Source organism: Euphorbia lathyris, chromosome 5 (assembly GCF_963576675.1).
Source record: "Euphorbia lathyris chromosome 5, ddEupLath1.1, whole genome shotgun sequence".
Classification (NCBI taxonomy): Eukaryota; Viridiplantae; Streptophyta; class Magnoliopsida; order Malpighiales; family Euphorbiaceae; genus Euphorbia; species Euphorbia lathyris.
In genome coordinates, this window is record NC_088914.1 from 71,074,956 (window position 1) to 71,089,684 (window position 14,729).

A 14,729-nucleotide genomic window follows, 5' to 3' on the forward strand; every position below is an offset into this window, starting at 1 on the left:
TCTATTTATTTAAAATAATAAACAAAAAGTTTGTAGTTCTAGATTTAATCCCTCTTATCTCCAATTGTCCAGAACGAGCCCGTCAAAAGGAAAATGAGATCAATGAGTGCTGGCTTTTTTTTAAAATAGAAAGGAGATGATTTGGCTATTATAAATACCTCATTTGAATTTCATGAACACAAATTGGACAAGGTTATAAGGTTAAACATTAATTAATAGATTGATATGTGCATCGCTATGAACAATTTTAATATTTATTGAAAAACTATGTTCATGATATCCTGTAGAATTCCTAAAAGCTCTGTAAACTTCAGCTTCGATCTTCAAACTGTCTTTTAAGAATGAATCAGCAGAAAAAACACCTTTGTTATTAGAATAGCAATCTTTGCAGCCTCACCAATTAATCTCTCACTATTAGTTATCTGTCGTTGTTTGAATATTGTAAAGCACGATAATCTTTTCTCAGAAAATAATAAACTACACATTTTTTATGATGAAAATAATAAACAGGATCTCATGAATTTTTTATGATTATTGTTTTTTTTAAGAGAGAGAAAGAGAGAAATAATTTGAAGAGAGAGAAAGAAATTTGAACAAAGAGAAGAAGATGGAGAGAGAGAAAGAGGAGTTAGAGAGAGAAATTGAGAAATGGATAATGAGGAAGAAGAAGATGGGTAAAAGTGTCAATTAACTTTTTAGGAATTGAAAAATGATGAGGTGGCGCGTTGACCAGACGTTGACCAGTCATTTTTACGTGCTGTACACCAAAGTGGGAGGTCGTACATATTAGTGAGACAAAATGAAGGTTGTACACCAAAGTGTGAAATGGGGTAAAGGTTGTACACCATTGATGAAATTTACCCATTGGATTTGGTATTCAATTTCGGTCTTAAGGTTTAATTTGGGGTTTAGGGTTTACTTTCTGCGATATTAGGGTTTGGATTGATTTGTGTTGTGGCAGGAATAATTTGTTTAATTTCTGTTAAATTTAGTGATGACATTGTATGAACTCTTGTGTTGCATGTTCGATTCGAGACACTACTTTTAACTAAACCTATATTCAAAACCAGTTCACAGATAAAAAAAAATGGTATGCATTCTAGATTTTAGGAAAAATCCATGTGATTTGGACAATTCCACAGTGAAATTCAGTCGATTTTAGGAAAATCCATGTGATTTGCACAATTCCACTAAAATTCTGTCGATTTTGGGTCTGTGTGTTAACCTGTTACCATTACGAGAAATTCTGTCTGATTTTGGGTCATTCATTAAGTATTTCAGTTCTCTTCTTTCCTTTTTTTTATCCTACTCTTATTTTCTTGGTATACTTTGTTGTAGCATTAAAGTCAATGGCGCCAAAACGCATAACCCCTATACAGGTCCCTCCGGCTTCTTCTTCAGAAGAGGAAACTACCTCAAGTGGTGAAGAAGAATCTTCATCTGAAGATGAACAGATGCAAAACAAAAAAGGGTCTTCTTCACCACCTCAACTAACCCAAACTGCGAAAGCTGTAAAAAAGCCAGATTCTTCCGCAAAGCCTGAGTCGGATTCCGATTCTGAAACTGAATCTGATTCTGAATCTAAGGATGTTCCGACATCGAATGTCAAACCTATAGCTTCTAAGCCAATGGAGGGAACTTCAGCCAAAAGCGCAAAGTCTAGATCCAAAACCTCAGCATCCACATTTGTTCCTGGTAAAGGTACTACCAAGAGGGTTAGTGAAGCTGTAAGGATGCAAAAGACTCCAAGCGGTCAAAGATGAAGGATTCAGAATCCAATGGAGCTTTTGAGAAGTCTGAGGATACAAAGAAAATGTTATTTCAACGAGTATGGAGTGAGGATGATGAGATTGTACTTTTGAAGGGTATCATTGATTTTATTGAAAAGAAAGGAATTGATCCTGCCAAGGACATGAATGCATATCATGATTTTATAAAAAAATCACTGCATTTTGATGTTGCTTTGAGCCAGTTGAAGGATAAGGTTTGGAGGTTGAAGAAGAAATTTGAGAATCATGCAAAGAAAGGGAAAAATGGTGAATATAAAACATTCTCTAATCCGCATGATCAAACAAGTTTTGATTTGTCAAAGAAGATATGGGGCAGCGAAGGAATTTATGGAAGAAGCAAGAGCTCGACACCAATGAGCGTGGCACCATCGACTATAGAATCAAGTGTAGTTATGGAGGAAGGTGAAAAGGCGGAGAAGATGGAAACCGAAATGGAAAACCATGTCGGCTTAAAAGAGACTGCTACGTTTGATAGAGGTGTAGGTGTAGCATCAATGCAAGATTATGTGATAAAGAGAGGGCTGGATATAGCAGAGGGAGCGAAAAAATCAGAGATGGAAGAGAAGTGGAGAAAACTGCAGGTGGCTGAGCTAGAGCTGTTCATGAAGCGGAATGAGTTGATATCGGAGCAGACAAAACTTATGTTGGCTACATTCAAATCTAAATAGGATTAGCCTGTAATGAGGTATATTTTGTGTTGTTTATCTTTGTCTGTAAAAAAGGTAGGTTATCGTTCGTTTTCGCTTTTTGTTATATGTAGGAGTTGGTAACTGTTTTTAGAGGGTGTTTGTTTTTCCCTTTTCTACCTCTTGTTTGCTGTTTCTCCTCTAGTGGCACCTAAACTAGTGTTTGGTTAAAAATGTATAACAGCTACCATTTGCGCTTTAACAACTAAGAGGCTGCAATTTGCTGCTGATTCTTCGTGCCTATGCGTTTTATATTTTATAAGGGACAATTACAAATCTAGCCATATTTTAAAGCCCATTTACATTTTTAGTGTAGTTCTGTATTTTTTTACAAATTTAGACAGTTTTAGTGTATTTAGACAAATTTGCCCTTGTCTTTCCCATTCCCTGTTATACGCCCTAAACATGCCGAACGACGAACGATCGAGGAGAACAGGGATAGGAAGAGGAGAAGCGGCGAAGCGAACGACGGCGAAGCGAACGACGACACAGGAAAAGGAGGAGAAGCCGCGGTGATAGGAAGAGAAGGAAGAAGTCGAACGGTGAGAGGAAGAGGAGGAAGCGGCAAACGGTGAGAGGAAGAGGAGGAAGAAGGCAAACCTCTTTCCGGTAATCTCGTTCCACCATGGGTAAGGATAAAAAGGAATCCCGGAGCAGGGTTTACACTGGTAGGATTGCAGGAGTATTTTTATTGGCTTTTAGCTGTTATGGCTACTGTTAATTTGGATGCTTGGATTCAATTTACGTTTGAATTTGTTCTGGATTTGGCACAGAACTGGATTATTCCTCATTTGTGTCAAGTTCATCAATTTTTGTAGGAAATTACCTGCATCAGTTATTTTAGTTTATTAATTACTTATTTAAGGCATCCTTAATTCGTTAAAGTGTATGCTGGTATTTTGATTAAAGGAATATCTGTTGCCTGGTAACTGTCATAGAGAGCAAGAAGGTGGCTGACTCTGTTTTAGTTTTATTTTTTGTTTGTTTTTTTTACGAAGACGACACATTTGTAATTATGGTGAAGCATTCACACCACACCACACGGAGAAAGGGGTCGATGGAGCTTTGATACTCATTCCTAGAAGAGGACAGACTCTTGTTGAGCATGGGGGTGGTAGTTTGGATTCAAATTTTTGCTGGGGTTATTATGTCTTTGGAAGAGGAATGAGGAATGACTCTTGTTATTCATGACCCAGATGAAGGAAAATTTTGGCTTTTTGCACTGATTCTAGTTGATTTTTACCAGTTGATATATTATATTTATTCCTCTGATTATCTGTTTATGTTGTGAACAAGATTCATAGTTAACTTAGGGTTTGTCAAGGAAGGAAGTGCTTACTTGGGTTCCGTCTCCATCTCCGAAATTTTCTTGTGGAACACATTAGGCATATCTTCATATCTGCAAACTAAGGAATATATTCCGTTATTTGTCATTTTTTTTAAAATACAACATGTGCGATAGAGTATATTTTCTGCTATTTGTCGCATTTTTTGAAAATACGACAAGTACGACAAACAATATATTTTGTTATTTGTCGTATATTTTCTATTATATTCTCTGTATTTGTCTTATTTGCAGCATGATCAAAGGTATCACAACAGAACAAAATGAGAGAGACTAAGATAAAGTTCAAGTACCCATTTGTCCTAAATTATAGAGCTGTTCAACAAGTATCCATGGGGGTGTGGTGGCGGATCGTGTGGCTTCCATTTTAGATTGCATTTTACAGCGGAGTTGTATCATCAGAAGTTATTAGTAGATTTAGTGCATTTCAGGGGTAGTTTTGAAAATACGATAGGTACGACATACTATATTTATGAGAAATAGTGATGCTTCTTTGTATGAAGGTCCTATTTGAGTTCCTCATGTTGTTTTTGTCTTTTGTTCGAGTGCTTAATGCTCTTTTTATTTATATTTAATACTTGCTCTTTTTGGATCCTAAATGTGAATAAAACCGTACATTTGGTGGCTTAATTCTATAAATCTCACTGAATGATTATATTCATTTATGTTCTACTTTTTGTGTTAAATACCGAAGTACCGAATGGAGATGTGTAAACTCTTGGGGCGAGATTTGCCTTTGGTGAGGTTTAATAAAAAAAAGTGAGTCGGTGAATCAATGATCAAAGAGCAGATTTTGGAGAGAATTTTAGACATTATTTCCAAAATATTTATGAAAATACGACAGGTACGACAGAATATATTTTCTGCTATCTGTCGTATTTTAAAATAATATGACAGGTACGACAGTCAATATACTATGTCGCCTGTCGTATTTTTTTAAAGTACGACATATACGACAAACTATATATTCTGTCGTCTGTCGTATTTTAACAAAATACGACATGTACGAAAAATGCGATAGGTACGACAGATTATATCCATATACTTGAATTTGGAAACACAAGGGTATTTTTGTCCAAATGTAGTGAAACTGCCTAGATTTATAAGAAGTTGGAGAACTAAGCTAGATATGTAAATGGGTTTTAAAATAGGGCTAGTTTTGTAATTATACCCTAAATAACCTTTTAACTTTTACTTAAAACTCATGTACATATCAGGTTTTTTTTTTCTCCATGGAACTCCAATTCATCCTTTTCGCACCTACAACAAAGATATTATAAATAAACAATTGTATCTTTGCAATATATTTTTTTTCCTCTTTATTGTTTTAGAATTTTTTTATCAACTCTTCAAAAGTTATAAAAGTAGTAAATTTATAACCAACCACAGAATTTACGTTAATTAATTTTTTTTGAATTTGATCAAATTTAATCCTAACGTTTTAATAGGGTTAAATTTAATTCTAAGGTTCCAAGCAGAGTGCAGATATAGTCATAACATATGAAATAGTGCAAATTTAACTTTAACGTTTCCAAACAAGATCAATTTTAATCTTGTGTAATAGAAAATTTGAAAAAACCGTTTGACTGTTATTTAACTGTCACATTGAACCTTTCAAACAAGTTTGTCGATAAATTGAAATTGTTTCATACATTTTTTGTTAGTTTTTTTATAACTATACTAATAACACAGTAAATAGTTTAGACAGTTTGATAATAAAAAAATTGTGATTAACTTATATGTAACATATTTAGTTTTTAGCATTTTAACAGAATTTTCATAATTTTGATAGTAATACACTAAATATGTTAGAGTTAATTGATATTTGAAAGGTCTGAAGTAATAGTTAAATAACAGTAAAAAAAAAATCTTTTCAAATTTGCGATAGCAAGGCTAATTGATCTTACTTGGAAACGCTAAGGTTAAATTTGAACAATTTCATATGTTAGGGCTAAATCTGCAATTCGTTTGAAACTCTAGGTGTTAAATTTGGTCATTATCCTGAAAAATATAAAGTTTGAATTAATTTTATATATTTATTTAAAACATGTCCATATTAGTCATTTTACATAATTACAGCAATAGACATTTAGTTTTACCAAACACTAATGATTAAACAGCAAACCGTAACAGTAAAAAGCAACAGCAACAGCAAACAGCAGGTAAACCAAACAGACCCTTAATCTTTATGATTAACTCGAGCGGGGTGTTTGTTAGAAGGGATTATCCCTATTCCACATATCAAACATTAAATAATAATTCTCGACTATTATATTTTTATCTTTATCCCAACCATTTATCCTTATTTTTATCCCAAATTTTATCCTTATCCCTATCCCAATAGAATACTAAACGTCCCGTTGTAGTTTATTGTCTTGTCGCCTTTTGTTATGTTTAGGAGTTGGTAACTGTTTTTAATCTATAAAAGTGTATTTTGGGATTAGTTGTATAGTTTTTATTTATAAATTATTCTATTTATCTCTTGGTGGATTTCAAATTTCATATCGAGTCTCTACAGGATTTGTTAATCAATTAAGGATTTGAGTGGAAAATTTTAATTTCACTAATGTTTTTCTATGTTAAAAGGTTAAATAAAACTAAAATTAATAATTTTTAGAGGATTTTTTGAACTCCAATTTAACCTCGGTTGAACCTTAAACCCTTAACTTTTTATTTTTATTGGTTCTTTGATCGATTCGGTTTTAATAACCATAGTATTGTGACATTTAACAGAGAAGCGTATCTTATAAGAGAGAAAGGTACATAAATAGAAAGATAAAAAATAAATATTGAGTTAATTAGGTTTTAATTTTATAAGTTGTAAATAAAAAAATTAATTAAATCTTGATTTTTTGATGTATAAAGAAGGGTCATGATTTATTAGACTTGAACTCTCTTGTTTTTCACGGGAAAGATCCAAATCCTACTTAATAACATAACTATGGATGGCAACGTGTATTCACGGGTAATGTCAATGCCAATCCCAAACCTTTACCTTTTTATTTTTTAATTATTTGTACTCGTCCTATTACTCTAATAAGTATACTTTTTGCATCCCATATCTGTCCTATTTAATTCGTGGATACCCTTACCCATTAAGAATTAATAAATAAAACAAAAAATATTATAAATTTAACAAAATATAAATTTAATAAATCATTTATCTAAAAATTGAACAAATTGAACTTTAATTAATAAGAATAAAATAGCTTAGTGGTATCACTCAATAGTTGAAAACAAAAGGATTGGGTTCAAATCTCACGTCTTACATCTAAAAAACAATGATATTTATTAATATATAAAAAAGTTATGATGGGCAACGAGTACCGGGTATCTTGGGGGGTATTCTCATACCTGTTCCATTACCCTAACGGATAATGGTTTTAATTACATACCCGTTCCATACCCTTTCATACAGAATAAAGATAGTATCATTAGAATCGGATAGTACAAGATACCCACAGGTACAGTATCCGTTGTCATCCCTAAACGCCTTCAAAAATTGGAAATAGCCACCACAGTCGCAATCTAATCTAACCAATTAATTATCCTTCACTAATCAAATCAAAATCAGAATAATAATAATAATAATAATAATAATAATAATAATAATAATAATAATCTCATTTTTTTTGGTAGAAAAGGAAAAGAAAAACGAATAACAACAAACTACCCAGGAATAATACTCTCATTTCATTTTCTCTTTTATTATTTTCTATTTTCAAATTATTGGATATGATGGCATATCCGTCCTTTAGCTATGGGTGTTTGACCATCCATTTCAATGGTTGACTCCACTCATCATCTTTGCCTTAATAAATCTAAGTTCTTATCCAAATTTATCTTCTACAATTACAACCTACAGTTGTAAATGACTTGAACCGCTTCTGATTAGTTTGGTGTTCGTTTCGATAGAAGTTTAATTGTATTCGGTTCGATTTATAAATAAGTCGAGTTTGAGCATCGTGAAATTTGACTCGAAAGCTCATGAGCAGATTCTATTATAGGTTCACGAACAAGCTCATGAACAAGCTCGGTTACTGATATCATGCAAAATGACAGCACACAAATGACGTCATGGTCACCCTCCTTGGGGATAAAAGGCCACGTGGTATCTAAAGCGAGGTCTATAACTATTGGCGGCAGCGCGAGCCGAATCCTACTAGATAAAGGATTCATCTTAGGATTCGGACTCCTTGAGGGACTAGGAATTCTAAACTCATAAGGATTCCTAAATAGGTGACAACATTAACCTAATCAAACACTATAAATAGACATGTATGAGCACAAGGTTCGGTACGTTAACTACTATCTTTAAACTTGTCCTTACTCTTCAATCCGATCCAATCATAAAACTGACTTAGGCACCGGAGCGAGTTTTTCAGACTCCGGACTCGTCATGTTTTGCAGATCCATTATGAAGTCGGATTGAACCAGAGGTTAAGACACATGATCAAATTCAGGTAATAAGTTATCATTGGTGCATATAGCGTGGAATCGAACAATCTTCCGCGATTATTCAGAATATCTAGTTATGGCTACATCCCAATGAATTCAATGAGAACTTCATCGAGACAACAATTAGGAGGTTCAACAGCCGCTCTAACTGGATCCTGAGTACCAACTGTTGGCGAAGGAGGTGCCCCGAAGATTTGGCCAGAATATGATTGTCATGCAAAAGGAGATGGTTGTTCTCTAACAGCAACTAAGAAAGGCAAGGGAGGATTTCCGAAATAAGTCCGTTCAGGCAGCAGAGTTCGGTCAGGAGTCCACTAGAACTCCGAAGGCACATTCCCAATGCGTATCACCAATAAGGAGATATTGCATTGCACGTTCGCCAATAGCGTAGTTTGGAAGCTTTTCGTCATGCTGATAAGATGCTTGGATGGTTCCCTGGATTCTTTATTGGATTCAGTTTCCATGAATAGAGGGACCCAAGTTTTGTGGTTGAATTGCAAAGCCTTAATGGTATCTCTTAAGAGGAGAGCTAGTACTAGGATTGGGGAATTCACCACTTCTTTTATTAAAGTTGTAATTATATGAGAATCAACCATTGGTTTGTATGGAAAAGTAGTCGTTTGGGAGAAAGGAAGTTCAAAAATAAGGAGAATGGATACTCACTATACCAAATAATGAAATATGAGATTTCTAGTCATTGTTCTTCCATGGTGTCCTGAAAGTACTCTTACAGTAAAGTTAGTACTAGACGGTGATAACAAAAGATTAATGAACAGTGAGAGTTAGAGTAAGAGAAAGAGTTGAAGTTCTTTTATTATAAACAAGGTCTTGCTATTTATAAAAGTTTAGACATCAGGTCCAATCTTCGTGGTACTCCAAATAAGCCTATTATTTTTATTTTATTTTTGTTAAGTTTGCACTTTGAAGACCGAATTGGATTGATTCGGCCCATAAACTCATATTCTTCATTACCTTCATTTCTCGTTATTTTCATTCATTTATCGTTATGATGCATATAATAAGAATCTGATGATCCGCGAAGCCAAAACGGGCCGAATCATAAACACGGGCCCAATCTACACTTAGACCCATGGTCCAAGATCAAACGAGCTCCGAATAAAGGAAGCGGGTAAAGCGAATAACCACCCCGACATCCTAAACGGAGCATTAAAACTCCCACTCAAACACGTTTGTTGCCACGTAAGGGACGTGGCCTAGAAGGAGTAACCGCCCTCGGCGGTTACTTCAGAACACTTATAAAAAGCCATAAGGCCAGAGGGGGAGGTACGTTCATATTTTTCCGGCAATACTATTATCAATTTACCAACCCTCCTACAAAAACTGACTTGATCGTCGGAGAGTTTTCCCGGAGATCCTGTCTCCGGTTCTGTTTTGCAGGTAACTACGGTGGAGATCATCTAATCGGATCCAGCAAGTTATCATTGGTGCGGTGAAGGTGGACCTTTTTTACCAACATTTGGTTAAAGGTACACAAAGAACATGTCAGAACCATCACGAACGACCGGCGTTACAACCAGATCAACTAGTATGAACTCAAGGGGTCCACGGATTGTGGTGGGCCTGTAACGACCCGGTCCGGAGTGGGTGGCGCCGGGGTAAGAAGGCCTGAGCAAGGAGCGGCCCTAAGGGATGGCGATGGGGGCAGGAATGAACTGAATCCCACATCGGAAATGGAGAGGGAGTGATTGGGGCTTATTAGTAAGATGAGAATCCAATACATGCAGACGCGTTTTAAAGCCGTGGGGCCCAATGTGTTGGAATTGGGCCAGAGTGGACAATATCTACATGGTATTGGATCAGGGTGTTACACTGCGAGTACACAACCTATGGTGCCTAGCTCGACGAACCCTTCGGGACAATTGAGTCCATTATTGGAAGTCCAAGTGCAAACTGAGATGGAGATGTCCAATAGCGATTTCGTCCAAATGGCAGGACAAGTCTTGGCTTCAAATATGAGCCAAGCGGCGGGGGATCGAATGATTAGTTTGCTAACCGCAATCGCTGATCACAATACTACCGTGGCGGCTGCTCCTCAACAACCTGTTGTCATCTCCACACAACCATCGACTACTGCCACCATATCTGCGCTTCCGCAGCCATCTCGAGAGCCAAATCAGATAGGTCAGAGTAGTCGCATGAACCCACACAGCCACCCAGGCAACTACTCGAATCACGATCCTAGTATGACGATCCATCCGACCTGGCAAACATCCCAACCGACGTCGGGAATGCCAGGAATCCTTCCGCTACGACAAACGGAGCCCTTTGTTCACGGATATTCAGAGTTGATGACGTCTGGGGCGAATACGTCTAGACAGGAACACACTTGGAACTTTGATCCTATAACTGGACGGCGGCTAGAACCACGGCGGGAACAACTTTCAACACCAATTGGCGGGTGGATGCCACCTAGAGTTCACCAGCAGCGGATGGAAGAGGATCGGCGAATACCCCATATTGAATTGGAAGATCAACTGCGGAGTATGATGGATCGAATGGGGTACACACCAAGGGCGAGAGAAGAGGTGCAGAGCGATTCGCCCTTCGCTCCATCGTTGCGGGAATTTATTCCAGATCACAGGATAAAAGCGCCGGCGATACCTAAATACTATGGGGACCCAAATTCTGATCCTGAAGCACATGTCAGGAACTATAGAGAATTAATGGATGTTGCAGGAGCGAGTGAAAGCATAATTTGCAGATTATTCTCGACCACTTTGGGCGGAGCGGCATCTGATTGGTTTCGGTCTTTACCTACTGAATCCATTCACAACTGGAATCAATACAGTCGTGATTTCTGTTCAAAGTTCGTGGGCTGTAAAGCAGCGGATGTGACGGATAGGCAGCTGAAGGAGATCAAACAGAGAAATTATAATTCCCTAAGGGAATTTGTTATCGCATTTAATGATATTCTGGTGCGGTTACAGAACCCGTATATAGTGAGCATTCGCAATATCATGGCAGATGGAACCACGGATTAGAGCATGCGGGAGGAAATCATCCGGAACAAGCCACGCACCGTGGCTGAACTCATGAAGATAGCAAAAGAATTCATGGAGGTGGACGACGTTAACAGGGAGCATAGAGCTCAAACAAGGCGAGAAAGGGAGGCGGCTAGATACACTTCAGATGGTCGACGGCATCAAAACCAAACACATTACAAGGATAATTTTGTTCGAAAGGGCAATCGTTCCTTTCAAGGGGGGGGGGGATACCAAACACCATTGAACACGACTCGTCATGAAGTGCTACTTTGGATCGAGAAAAGCCCCCTGAAAAAGGATGTGCAGTTTCCTGAGGCCAAGGGACGAACCAATTTGGGGAGATATCCTAACAAATATTGCAGGTTCCACAGATTGAATGGCCATGACACAAACGATTGCTATGAATTGAAGAAGGAGATTGAAAAGCTGATCGAGAGAGGCAAACTGAGTCAATTCGTAAGAAAAGAGGCGAGTGACGAGAAAACAACGCTCCCGCATGAAGTGGATGCAAGGCCAGAAAAGAAGCAGAAAAAAGGGGTGATAAACGTGATAGCAGGCGGGATCTATGAGCCTCCAACAAAAAGGGCTCGCCGTGAACAGCGAAAAAGCAACACACATAGGGGGGATGCCCTCAATTACTCATTTGCGCGAATCACGGAGCCACATGCGGATGCTTTGGTGATTACAATGGCCGTAGAAGGATGGGACGTTAAGCGGGTCCTTATTGATACAGGCAGTTCTTGTAATGCTATTACTCGGACTGCATTCAATAAGCTGGGAATTAATGACGAACGAGTGGAACATACGTTCATGGATGTAACTGGTTTTGGAGGTCAATCATCTCAAACAAGTGGACAGGTGGTGCTGGAGGCAGAAATGGGTGATAAGAATCTAAAATGGCGAGGTGATCTAGAATTCGCAATTATTGATCTCCCATTGGCCTACAACATAATTCTGGGGCGTCCGTTCCTATCGGAAACGGAATCGCTCATCTCAATGAAGCATTTGACGTTACATTTTCCAACACACCAAGGGCGAGTCATAGTGGAAGGTGATCAACTTGTATCTCAACAAGCCTATACATTGTCACTTGAACCAAGACCAGATGAAGAGGATAAAGTTGATGAGAAGTTACCGGCGGAAGCGTTGGGAGAAACGGAACTATTCACCATCTCAAATGACAAGAACGTACGAATAGCGGCAGGACTCCCAGAAGAAACGAAGAAAGCCATTACCGAGGTGTTGATCCAATGCGAGTCGGCATTCGCAGCTCCAAATGAAGTGCTGAAAGGAATAAGTCCACACATAGCAACCCATCGTTTGAATGTGGACAAAGGTGCAACCCCAGTGCGACAAAAAAAGAGAGGACACGCTCCAGAGAGGCAGAAGGCGATTGAAAAAGCTGTGGCGGATTTGCTAAAATCAGATGCAATTCGAGAAGTCACCTATCCGGAGTGGCTAGCCAATGTGGTGCTAGTCAAAAAGCCAAATGGAACGTACCGAATATGCGTCGACTTCAAAGATCTGAATAAAGCTTGTCCGAAGGATATGTATCCGCTACCTAACATTGATATATTGGTAGATGGGACGGCAGGATTTGAAGCTTTATCGTTCACCGACGTGAAATCCAGTTACCATCAGATACCCATGGAGAAGGCGGATGAAATCAAGACATCATTTATAACTCATCAGGCAACTTATTGCTTCAAGGTGATGCCCTTTGGACTGAAAAACGCGGGAGCAACATATCAGCGGATGATGAACAAGATATTTTCAGACAAGTCAGGCGAGAACTTCTCGATCTACGTAGATGATATGATCATTAAAAGCAAGAAGATGCAAGACCACCCGCATGATATTAAAGAAATCCTGGAAGTGCTGATCAAATATGGCCTCAAATTGAACCCAGAAAAATGCACGTTTGGAGCAAGAGCAGGAAAATTCCTGGGTTTCATTGTTAGCGGAAAGGGAGTTGAGGCGAATCCGGAGAAAGTAAAAGCGGTGATGGAGATGAAAACACCGAGGAACGTAAGAGAAGTACAAAGACTGAATGGGCGGTTGGTGGCATTAGGGCAATTCATATCATGCTCAGCTAGGAGATGTCTACCTTTCTACAATGCCATCAAAAAATCTAAGTCCTTTGAATGGACGCCGGATTGTCAAGAGGCATTTGAGGGTATAAAACGATTACTATGTTATCCGCCCTTAATGAGCAGGCCGGAGGATGGAGAAGATTTATTTCTTTATGTATCCGTCACCAGTATGGCGATATGCACTGTGATGGTGCGAGAAGAAGAAGGACAACAATATCCAGTGTACTATGTGAGCAAAGTCTTGAAGGATGCAGAACTCCGGTATTCGAAGTTAGACAAAATGGCCCTCGCGGTGATAACCACGGCGGCTAGATTAAAGCCATACTTTCAGGCGCATACTATCATTGTGAGAACTGGTATTCCAATGCGAAAGGTACTGCAGAAACCTGACGCATCCGGCCGATTGATGGAATGGTCAATTCGCTTAGGAGAATTCGATATTCGCTATGAAGGAAGACCAGCACTAAAGAGTCAAGTACTCACCGATTTCGTGAATGAGTTCACGTGGGATGATGACGAATGTCCAAAGGCACAAAAAGAAGAGTGGAGCATGTTCACAGATGGGGCATTATCCACAGAGGGAGCTGGACTGGGAGTCGTCATCAAAGGCCCGGAGGTTATTCGCCTGTACTATGCGGCAAAGTTAACTTTCGAAACTACCAATAACGCCGCAGAGTATGAGGCAATGATATGCGGATTGAAGTTGCTTAATGAACTTACGCCAGAAAGAGTGGTAATCTACAGCGATTCTAAACTCATGATAAATCAGATCACAAAAAATTATCTGGTGAAACGGGAGGATCTAGTAAAATACCATAAAGAGGTCGGCAGATTGACGCAGGAGTTAACACGCAAGGGAGTCGTTTGGGAAATGGTGCATGTTCCGCGGGGCCAAAACACAAAGGCTGACGAATTGGCAAAAGCAGCGGCGAGTAGAGAACCATGGAGTCAAAAAGCATGCGATTTGGAGATAAGATCGGCACCAGCGTTCGAAGTCGATCAGATTATGGTCATCGAAGAACTGGTAGATGATGAAGATTGGCGGATGCCCATTCGCCAATATTTGGAACAGGGAGATTTGCCGGTTGATAAAAGCTTAGCCAGAAAGCTAATTGGGCAGTCAGCGAGATACTCAATTCGAGATGGAACTTTGTATCGGAAATCGTATACATGTCTATGGTTGAAATGCATTAGCCGCAATGAAGGAGACTACGTGCTGCGAGAACTACATGAAGGAATTTGTGGCGCACATGAAGCCTCGGCGGCGTTGGCAAGAAAGGTTAAGTTGATGGGATATTACTGGCCCAAGGTGGTGGATGATTCCCAGAAGATGGTTGCGGAATGTCGCAGCT

General features: G+C 38.6%; 1 pseudogene; it reads left to right on the plus strand.

Annotated features, from left to right (window-relative positions):
- The first annotated feature begins 1,225 nt into the window (after positions 1-1,225).
- On the plus strand, positions 1,226-2,619 carry LOC136230981 (GLABROUS1 enhancer-binding protein-like; annotated as a pseudogene).
- The last annotated feature ends 12,110 nt before the right edge of the window (positions 2,620-14,729 follow it).